The sequence below is a fragment of the Procambarus clarkii genome, chromosome 90 (assembly GCF_040958095.1).
Source record: "Procambarus clarkii isolate CNS0578487 chromosome 90, FALCON_Pclarkii_2.0, whole genome shotgun sequence".
Taxonomy (NCBI): Eukaryota; Metazoa; Arthropoda; class Malacostraca; order Decapoda; family Cambaridae; genus Procambarus; species Procambarus clarkii.
This window is the reverse complement of record NC_091239.1, coordinates 10,021,778-10,033,556: the sequence shown is the minus strand read 5'-3', so window position 1 is coordinate 10,033,556 and position 11,779 is coordinate 10,021,778.

Genomic DNA, 11,779 nt, shown 5'->3' with positions numbered 1-11,779 from the left:
TGTGTGTGAGAGAGGGAGAGTAGCAACGCCTGTTAGTAGCCACGTGCACTGCCACTGTTTACATTGGAAGTTTGCCAGCACGCACCTTACGCTACCAGCCGGAACACTACGAGGCAACGCCACGGGTGTAGGATGGGAATCGGTGAAGGAGGGAGGGAATGGAGAGGTAAGGGTGAATGGGATAGGGGTGAGGGAGGGGGAAATTGTAAATGGAGGATTGATGGAGATGGACGGGGATAAGGGAAGAGAAGGGGTGAAGTAGGGAATAGTGAAAGAAATGAAGGCGGGAATGGTGAAGGAAACGGAATGGAGAGGAATGCGGAAGGAGGGTTGAGGTGAGAGAAGGAGCAAGAAAACACCTTAGGTCAAAGACACCTAGCCACCAGGGTATAGAATACAACAAGCCACCAGGGTATAGAATACAACAAGCCACCAGGGTATAGAATACAACAAGCCACCAGGGTGTAGAATACAACAAGCCACCAGGCTATAGAATACAACAAGCCACCAGGGTATAGAATACAACAAGCCACCAGGCTATAGAATACAACAAGCCACCAGGGTGTAGAATACAACAAGCCACCAGGGTGTAGAATACAACAAGCCACCAGGGTATAGAATACAACAAGCCACCAGGCTATAGAATACAACAAGCCACCAGGGTATAGAATACAACAAGCCACCAGGCTATAGAATACAACAAGCCACCAGGGTGTAGAATACAACAAGCCACCAGGGTGTAGAATACAACAAGCCACCAGGGTATAGAATACAACAAGCCACCAGGCTATAGAATACAACAAGCCACCAGGGTGTAGAATACAACAAGCCACCAGGGTGTAGAATACAACAAGCCACCAGGGTGTAGAATACAACAAGCCACCAGGGTATAGAATACAACAAGCCACCAGGGTATAGAATACAACAAGCCACCAGGGTATAGAATACAACAAGCCACCAGGCTATAGAATACAACAAGCCACCAGGGTGTAGAATACAACAAGCCACCAGGGTGTAGAATACAACAAGCCACCAGGGTGTAGAATACAACAAGCCACCAGGGTGTAGAATACAATCAAAATGTTAGAAGACCCATAGTCCGACAAATAACACTCCAAGATGAGACGCCCCACTTATAAAGCCGGTGGCCCAGAAGCTTCATTCAACTCACAGACAAAAACCCAACAACACGAGAAAAAAAAAAGCCATCCAAAAATATGACGCTGCAACACGAAGCCGCAAAACATGTACATATGAGCATACAAATACTCCCCAACATGCATATAGAAACATCCAAATATGTAGACAGAACTGTAACACCCTCGCCAGCTGCCGGGTAAAACGCAGCAAGCCTAGCCCAGCCGCCAAATATATCTTGCCACTGTACAACAACACGCTAGTTAAAATAACTCACTGTACTCCACATTTCTACAACTTTTCCTTCGCCTATACCTATCATATTTACTCACAGCACAAAGGAGTTTAGTGAGGGGAAAGTGGAGGAGAGAGTGAGGGGGAAGGCTAGGTGTGGGAAGGATAGATGAGGGGAGAGGTGTGGAGAAGCACGTGGCGGCCGACGGATGTAATAGGGACGGAGGGTGTGTAGTCGGGGGATAGGAGGAGGGGGAATCACTGCCCTATATTCCTCGCTCCGTATTTCTGGACATGAGTGGATAGAACTGGTTCCTGGTGGTGGCGGGGGGGGGGGGTGTTGGAGGGGGCCAGGAATGTCTAGTCACCAGCCGCACAAGGACCTGCGCATCCTTATCGTCTCTTGTTGCTCTTATCTTGTACTTCACAACAAGTACAATAGCATCTTTATTTTCATAATGCTTTATTTGTTATTTTGTTTGTCTATACACATAATGGGAATAAATGGGGCTTGTGTACCCAATTCTTATAAAATAGGAACCTTGTTGTCCCTTTCACTGATAGTGTCAGTTTGAAACGGATTCTTCAGTTGTTGGAACATTTTACATTGAATAAATAGTAGGAACTAAGGCACATCTGGGAACATTCCGTGCGTAGGTAATGCCCAAGATTACCATCAGAGTGCCGGCGGGCTGATGGGCTAAATAGCCTCAGCTACCATCAGTTTTTGTCCGGTCGTGATGGTCAAGTGGATTAAGGCGTCCTGTAGATACCAGTTGCGCTGCTCCTGGCAGTATGGGTTCGAGTCACTTCTGGGGTGTGAGTTTTCAGTTATATATATATATTATATATCTGATCAGATGGATCGGGCCCCGGTAGTACAGTCTGGTTAGTTCTCGACGCACAATCGAGAATTCCGGATCCGGGACAGAAATGGTTGGGCACATTTTCTTTCACCTAACGCCTTTGTTCACCTAGCAGTAAGTAGGTACTCAGGAGTTAGTCAGCTTGTTACGGGGTTGCATCCTGGACGGGGTCAGTAATTCGGCCTTGGGGGGAGGGGGGGGAAGACTTCGATAAAATCCTAACGTCTATGAATACACTCTGGCTTCCTGTCCCCTGACACAACGAATTATATATTGTTCATTTTCTATCTTTCGCAGAGCGAGTGACACCATTAAAGAAAACGGATTACAAAGCACGAGATACTGCACTAAACACAAGATCAAACAAACATACATAGTTGTGCTTGCGGGGGTTAAGCTTTGGCTCTTTGGTCCCGCCTCTCAACTGTCAGTCAACTGGTGTACAGATTCCTGAGCCTACTGGGCTCTATCAAATCAACATTTAAAACTGCGTATGGAGTCTGTAAGAACCCACATGTGAGGTGGGTGCTATTGCAACCGCACAACAGTTACCTAACTCCCGGATCCCTATTTACAGCTAGGTGAACAGAGGCATCAGATGGAACAGTCAGTTGAGCTCGTTCTCGGCCCACAATCGGGAATTCCGGATTCGAATCCCAGACTAGATAGAAAATTAATACCATTGCTCTTCATTCTAAAGAGTATGAGATATAGATCCATATACATATACATATATATATATATATATATATATATATATATATATATATATATATATATATATATATATATATATATATATATATATATATATATATAATTTAGGTTAATTGTGTAAGTTTGTCAATTTTTTTAGTAAGAAGTTTTTAGTTTTTACAGTAAGTTTTTTGTAAGAAAAGTGCTGCCTCTCTCTCTATGTTGACACAGTTGGATACAGCAGAAGTTCTTCTGACGCCTGTTAGCAGGCTGAGAGCTCTCCCTTCCCATTGATCAGGAAATACTTTCCCTACAAGTTTTCCTTGTAACACAACCCCCCAATCAGTTTTACTCCCAGATAGGTCCCCAATTGCTGCAGGGTGAACACGAAGAGAACAGTTACGGATTGGTTCCCAGTCAATCCTCCCCAGGGTTTTCTCACGGGGTGAGTCTGTGTATATCTAACTACTAAACCAACCACTACACCAATCCCAAGAGGCCACCCACAACAGATCCCTAACTCCCGGGTGACCTATTTACTGCAAGGTGAAGAGAGTCATCAGGTGAAATAAAAGCGGCCCTGAGAGTTTACGATGATTTTTATTATTATTTTCTACCACAGACGTGGCCATACATTTACAATGCTAACCAGCATATATACATTTTCTTCTGTCCTCCATGTACAGGGTTAGAGATCTGTTAAACATATAGTTCAGTGATTTATTGCACAATCAACTACATAAGAAAAGTGCTGCTTCTCTCTCTTTGCAAGGTGATTGTAGTGCTTATAAAATGCTAATCTAACCTACATACATAGTCGTCGACGGTGGCAGCCGAGACTGCTGTGACGGCCAGACGGAAGGCGCGTCCTGTCTTCCTGTCTAGTGTTGCAAGGATGGTGATATGAATGACACATTGATGGTGATATGAATGTTGCAAAGATGGTGATATGAATGTTGCAAGGATGGTGATATGAATGACGCAAGGATGGTGATATGAATGTTGCAAGGATGGTGATATGAATGACGCAAGGATGGTGATATGAATGACGCAAGGATGGTGATATGAATGACGCAAGGATGGTGATATGAATGTTGCAAAGATGGTGATATGAATGTTGCAAGGATGGTGATATGAATGACGCAAGGATGGTGATATGAATGTTGCAAAGATGGTGATATGAATGACGCAGACTCGACACCTCGCTGGTTAACAGTCACCTTGGGTGTGCTCGGAATTTCTCTACTGGTTACCAGTGTGTGGGGAAGCCGAGTGTGGATGGGGGATAGGCGGTGTACGAGAGGGATGGGGAGTGGAGAGAGAATTGGACCAGGTGGGATAGAGGCGAGACGAGAGGGGAATAGAAGAGGGGAGATAATCTGGGATGAAAGTCGTGAAGAAATGGAGGAACAAAAGAAATAGGGAGGCGAGGGAGACGAGAGAATATGAGTAAAGCGAGACTTGAAGAAAGGAGGTGGGGGTAGAGGAGACTAAGTTCCGGATCAGCAGGGCTGTGATGGGTATGTGGCCCTGCTGGTGGACCAAACTCTCACAAGTCAAGCCTGGCCTCGGGCCGGGCTTGGGGAGTAGAAGAACTCCCAGAACCCCATCAACCAGGTATCAACAAACTAAATGAGGATGGGGGAAGTTGAACAACTGGTTCAAGAACTCCCTGGTAGTCGAAGTCTGCGACAAAAGAACTGTGAGAGGTAAATCCTTCAGAGACCTCAAAGGGCCCACTGGCACAGCCTGTCTTTGTAAACACTGACCACGTGCTCACAAACCACACCACATGTTTATAAATGAAGAACACCTTACACCTCACAACGGATCACATTCCAGGTTTCCTCAGTGCTGTTTGAAGTCCATCCCTCTAAATGGTTCACCCACGTACTGCCAATACTAATAATTACAAACAGAAGCTAGACACCAAAGCTAATCAAACAAAGGTCAACCGCTGCAATCAAATATATAATAATACTGTTATATTTGAGAAAATATAAATCTTTAATACATAGTTCTTTAAAAATTAATAGATAATGTGCCTATAGGGTCGGTCGCTGCTTCTTGGAGCATGGTAAGACTATGTTGAAATCCGTGCATTAAAAATAGTTTACCTGATTTTATCTGCTGGATCTATACATAAAAAGCACAAAATATAACATTAATTTATGAGAAAACTATACACCATCATTGTTACTGACCACTATACATTGCATTAACAACACCATGGATATTGACCACTATATCTTGCCCTAACACAACACTATAGATATTGACCACTATATCTTGCCCTAACACAACACCATGGTTGTTGACCACTATATCTTGCCCTAACACAACACCATGGTTGTTGACCACTATATCTTGCCCTAACACAACACCATGGTTGTTGACCACTATATCTTGCCCTAACACAACACTATAGATATTGACCACTATATCTTGCCCTAACACAACACTATAGATATTGACCACTATATCTTGCCCTAACACAACACTATAAATATTGACCACTATATCTTGCCCTAACACAACACTATAGATATTGACCACTATATCTTGCCCTAACACAACACTATAGATATTGACCACTATATCTTGCCCTAACACAACACTATAGATATTGACCACTATATCTTGCCCTAACACAACACTATAGATATTGACCACTATATCTTGCCCTAACACAACACCGTGGCTATTGACCATGATCTCGAATGACTGAGTAGATTTCCGCGTGCAGACTCAATGAGGAGAGCCTTCAAAAACTAGCTCAAGCTGCCTCGAAGGCTACACACTCAAGTGAAAGTTACCCCCAAGCCAGTGTGCAATCACATTTACCGTGATATCACAATGAGATCACAAGGGCGTGATATATATATCAATGGAAATCATTTTGAGGTAATGGAGAGACTTGAACTCGCGACCTGAGCATTCCCAGACGCCCGATTTAACCGACTAGGTCACGGTGGTACAGAAGTTGGTCAGCCCAGAACTCTATACTGAGTCCTCTGGGAATGTTGACCAGACCACACACTAGAAATTGAAGGGACGACGACGTTTCGGTCCGTCCTGGACCATTCTCAAGTCGATTGTTCTCTGGGAAGTTCTAGAGGACCCAAAACCGGTGCCCAACCAGGGTTTTTTTTTAGCCAATCTGATCACTCTCATTATCATTTACTGTGATTACGTCGATCCATGATACGAATAGTTGCACAGTGAAATCACAGTAACGCAATGTATCAAGTATCGAGACGATCAATGGTGCGATGGTCACAGTACTGTGTACGTTTAGGGGTGATTCTGGAAGTCATGGGTTCGAATCCCGGCTGGGGTCATATAGAGTTCCTAGTGATCTATGGCTTGGCCGTTCATGCAGCCTTTCTTTCCCACACACATATATATTTAATATATATATATATATATATATATATATATATATATATATATATATATATATATATATATATATATATATATTATATTATATTATATATATATATATATATATATATATATATATATATATTATATTATATATATATATATATATATATATATATATATATATATAATCACTAATAAATATTTATCACTAAATCGCCACGATTTTTATGCTGGGGTCGATATCGTAAAAAATGTAATGTGTTTAGTAGGACAAGCTTTTAAGGGTGAAAATTCCCTCTTCCCTCAAGTATTTCCCAACCTTCTCCCGGTGGAAGAGGGAGCCGGAGGCTGAGCGGACAGGACACTGGATACGTGATCCTGTGGTCCCGGGTTCGAGCCCGGGCGCCGGCAAGAAACAATGGGTAGAGTTTCTTTCCACCCCGATTCCCCTGTTACCTAGCAGTAAATAGATACCTGGGAGTTTTAGCCAGCTGTCACGGGCTGCTTCATGGGGGTGGAGGCCTGGTCGAGGACCGGGCCGCGGGGACACTAAGCCCCGAAATCATCAAGATAACCCCCACCCAATTCTTATAATCATCAACACCCTCCATTACCCCCTTCCCCCTCCCCCTTCCTTGGTATATTCATTTAGATAAATGAATATAGGACATTTCATTTATCTAAATGAATCATTTAGATAAAAGATTCATTTAGATAAATGAATATAGGACGGATATAAAAACCACCTTATTATTAACGCTCCAGGAGACTAATTGGGGATCGACCTTGATGTGTTAGGTAGGCCGCTAACACGCTCCTGGTTAGAGGGGAAATCACTCCATAGATAACCTAGTGAACCCAACCAACCCACCTAGCAAATCGAGTCCGATGCATTGAAAACTTAAGATAGTTACGAGGGAGTTACTTTTCACAGTAGGTTGCGTTTCCAACGTTGGTTACCATAAGGGAAATAATGCGACTTATTAGTTGAGCGGACGAGTTGTGAGCACAAGAGTTTGGGAAAACGGCCAAAAATGTATAAATAAGACAAGGAGGAAGTTGGGAGTCACTAAACTCCAGGTCAGCATCACTCCCACACAATCCCCCCAACTCCAAGGTAATAGTTTGATTGATCACATGCAGATTTATACTTTCATTCACTTGGCTCACTAGAGCCTCGAACCTGGGACTACAGGAACGGAAGCCCATGGCTATGCGAACCACGCTATGTGTAACCCACAATAAGGATCCTAGAGACACCCAAATGGTACCGACCTGTCCATGGATCCACTACAAAAGGTGTCTTCATTTATGTATGTTGGAAGCTACCAAAATGTAAATCGGAACATGTGTTTTGAACGTCACCGAACAAATGATAAAAATCCGTTGACCCTCACTCATTTCATCCCCACGGACTGTAGTAGGGTCAGCATGGAGCCGACACCGACCATCCTATGACTGTCCCATACCACCCACCAGTACCCCTGCAAAGTTGGGTGAGGCTAGGACCCCCTTCCCCTCCAAATGTCTGTCCTCCAACAGAACCTGTTGTTAGACATCATCTGGAATTCAGCAAATTAACAAATCTGCTCGACATATTAGAATATAAATCACAATAATATGACCTGGAGTAAATGAGGCAATCCTTACACCCGAAACGCAATGCGTGTTAGTGTTGACCAGACAACACACTAGAAGGTGAAGGAACGACGACGTTTCGGTCCGTCCTGGACCATTCTCAAGTCGATTGTGAATGGTCCAGGACGGACCGAAACGTCGTCGTCCTTTCTTCTAGTGTGTGGTCTGGTCAACATACTTTAGCCACGTTATTGTGACTCATCGCCTGCATGCGTGTTAGTGGTTTTTCGAGACTGTAAGAACACCAATGTTATGTACTCTCACAAACGCAATGTTCCTTGTATATAAAAAAATAAATGTGAACAGAATTGGGTGACATCCAGGTAGTCCACAAGGACTACCCTTATCACTAAGACTGTCCTGTTCCCTTATCACCAACAAACGACTTGATAAGAGTCCCTACGGCCGATAACGGCGTTACTTAATCCTTTCTAATCATATGTATACGCTGGGTCATTGAAACTTAAGAGTTCCTCGACACAACTCCGACAGAGGCGAGCAGGTTGGCCAGACTCTCTCTCCCTCGTGTGTCACAAAGCACCGATTGTCATGTGTACGAGATGCCAACTTAAGCAGGTTAAAGGAGCGGGAGTATCTGAAAGTGTCGATTGTTGGGTGTGGCAGAGATTCTAAGGAAGGCTCACCTGTGAGAGGGGATACATCAGAGTGGAGGAAAAGAGAGAGAGAGAGAGAGAGAGAGAGAGAGAGAGAGAGAGAGAGAGAGAGAGAGAGAGAGAGAGAGAGAGAGAGAGAGAGAGAGAGGGAAGTACCAAAAGTAGGGCGAGGGAACCCTCATTATAAAGCGCCAAGAAATTACGACTATATAGCACTTGCAAGGGGTCAGGATAGGAATTTGGGATGGGACGGGGTGGAAAAGGAATGGTGCCCAACCACTTGGACGGTCGGGGATTGAACGCCGACCTGCATGAAGCGAGACCGTCGCTCTACCGTCCAGCCCAAGTGAAATAATGTCATTAGACTATAGCCTGTTCTTAATACACGTCAATGACTTTAGCAAGAAAATAGTCTGCTTACTTATAAATGTTTTCTGATACAAGATAGGTCTTTGATCCCCCCAATGATCGAAGTGGTTGGGCACTGTTCCATTACTTTGTCTTCATATCTCAGCTCATCGTCCTCATATCTCAGCTCATCGTCCTCATATCCCAGCTCCTCGTCCTCATATCCCAGCTCCTCGTCCTCATATCCCTTGCAAGTACTATATAAACTACCTTCAAGCTCTTTACTCACACGGGAGACATCTCCGTCACGCAGGGTGCAGTCGCACCTCCACAGATCTCCAGTATCATCTCTTGTTACTAGTAATGACCCAAAAGGGCCACCACTTACGGGCTATTCATGCCCGTGCCACCTTTTGGTGGCTTAATCTTCATCAATCAATCTTTACTCACAATTAACTTATCATAATGGAAACAGACGAGGGCTCTTACATAACACTCTCGTTACAAGACATATCAGAGCGCTCGTCTCACATTCTCTAGTGAGCACTGACCAAGAGATGCGGGGGTAGAGACAGGCGAGAAGGGATACGAACCCAGAACAGACTGCAGACTACATGGCACATGTGGCATCTGGAGCGACATGTGGGGGGGTTGACATACCAAAGTCAGAGACGCAAAAAGCACATGTAAGCTGGATACCCCCGGCTGCGTACAATGTATATATTACATTTTACATATTATATCCTTCCTTGTGATATACATATATAAATATATATAATATGAAAAAAATTCTGAGATCCACATCAGAAATTACGTCAATTTCCCACATTTCCATCAGAGATCCCACATTTCTTGCCAATAGGGAACATGGTCACTCCATACATGATACACTGAGGTATATACAAGGTGCCAAGTGAGGCTTTTTTACAGACGTGAGACAAGCGTGAACGGATACAAGTGGATGCTTGCCACACACACACACACACACACACACACACACACACACACACACACACACACACACACACACACACACACACAAACTGTTACTGGCGTGTTACTGTTACTGTTACACACACATACTGTTACTGGCGAACAGTAACAAGTGGAGTACCTCAAGGATCGGTGCTGGGACCAATCCTCTTTCTAATTTACGTAAATGATATGTTTACAGGAGTGGAGTCATACATGTCAATGTTTGCAGATGACGCAAAATTAATGAGAAGAGTTGTGACAGACGAGGATTGTAGGATCCTCCAAGAGGACTTAAACAGGCTGCAGAGATGGTCAGAGAAATGGCTACTGGAGTTTAACACCAGTAAATGTAAAGTTATGGAAATGGGATCAGGTGACAGGAGACCAAAGGGACAGTACACAATGAAGGGGAACAGCCTACCTGTAACGATTCGAGAAAGAGACCTGGGAGTGGATGTGACACCTAATCTAACTCCTGAGGCACATATAAATAGGATAACGACAGCAGCGTACTCTACACTGGCGAAAATTAGAACTTCATTCAGAAACCTAAATGAGGAAGCTTTTAGGGAGCTTTACACTGCCTACGTGAGACCCGTCTTAGAGTATGCCGCGCCATCATGGAGCCCCCACCTGAAGAAACACATAAAGAACTGGAGAAGGTTCAGAGGTTTGCGACGAGGCTTGTCCCAGAGCTACGAGGGATGGGATATGAAGAGCGGCTGAAGGAACTGAACCTTACGACACTAGAGAAAAGAAGGGAGAGAGGAGATATGATAGGGACATATAAAATACTCAGGGGAATTGACAAAGTGGAAATAGATCAAATGTTCACACGTAATAATAACAGAACGAGGGGACATGGGTGGAAACTGGAAACTCAGATGAGTCACAGAGATGTTAGGAAGTTTTCTTTTAGCGTGAGAGTAGTAGAAAAATGGAATGCACTTGGGGAACAGGTTGTGGAAGCAAATACTATTCATACTTTTAAAACTAGGTATGATAGGGAAATGGGACAGGAGTCATTGCTGTAAACAACCGATAGCTAGAAAGGCGGGATCCAAGAGTCAATGCTCGATCCTGCAAGCACATATAGGGGAGTACATATAGGTGAGTACACACACACACACACACACAGTGTCAGTAGTTGACAAATGGAATGCATTAGGCAGTGATGTGGTGGAGGCAGACTCCATACACAGTTTTAAATGTAGATATGATAGAGCCCAGTAGGCTCAGGAATCTGTACACCTGTCGACTGACGGTTGAGGGGCGGGACCAAAGAGTCGAAACTCAACCCCCGCAAGCACAACTAAGTGACTACAACTATGTGAGTACAGACACCACAATGCAGATAAAAACGGTGTTGTAACAGGCAGCATACCGAGTGTAACTGGTACAATGAACAAAGCAGCATTGTTCCAAATAAGAATCATTAGAACCAGAGGATACAGATGGAGGATACAAGTGTAGGATACAGGGGTAGGATACAGGTGTTGACCAGACCACACACTAGAAGGTGAAGGGACGACGACGTTTCGGTCCGTCCTGGACCATTCTCAAGTCTCACAATCGACTTGAGAATGGTCCAGGACGGGCCGAAACGTCGTCGTCCCTTCACCTTCTAGTGTGTGGTCTGGTCAACATACTTAAGCCACGTTATTGTGACTTATCGCCTGCGTAGGATACAGGTGTTGGATACAGACACACGCTAACCGGAGATACGCCAATAATAATTATCTTTTGTATCAGTTGAGAGCAAATGGACTGAGATACAAGGAATAGAAATCACTGCATTATGTAACCCAGGGGTGGTAAGGATGGGGGGGGGTAATGAGCTGATGTTCGTTCCCGATAACACATCTAGGTAAGTAAACGAGA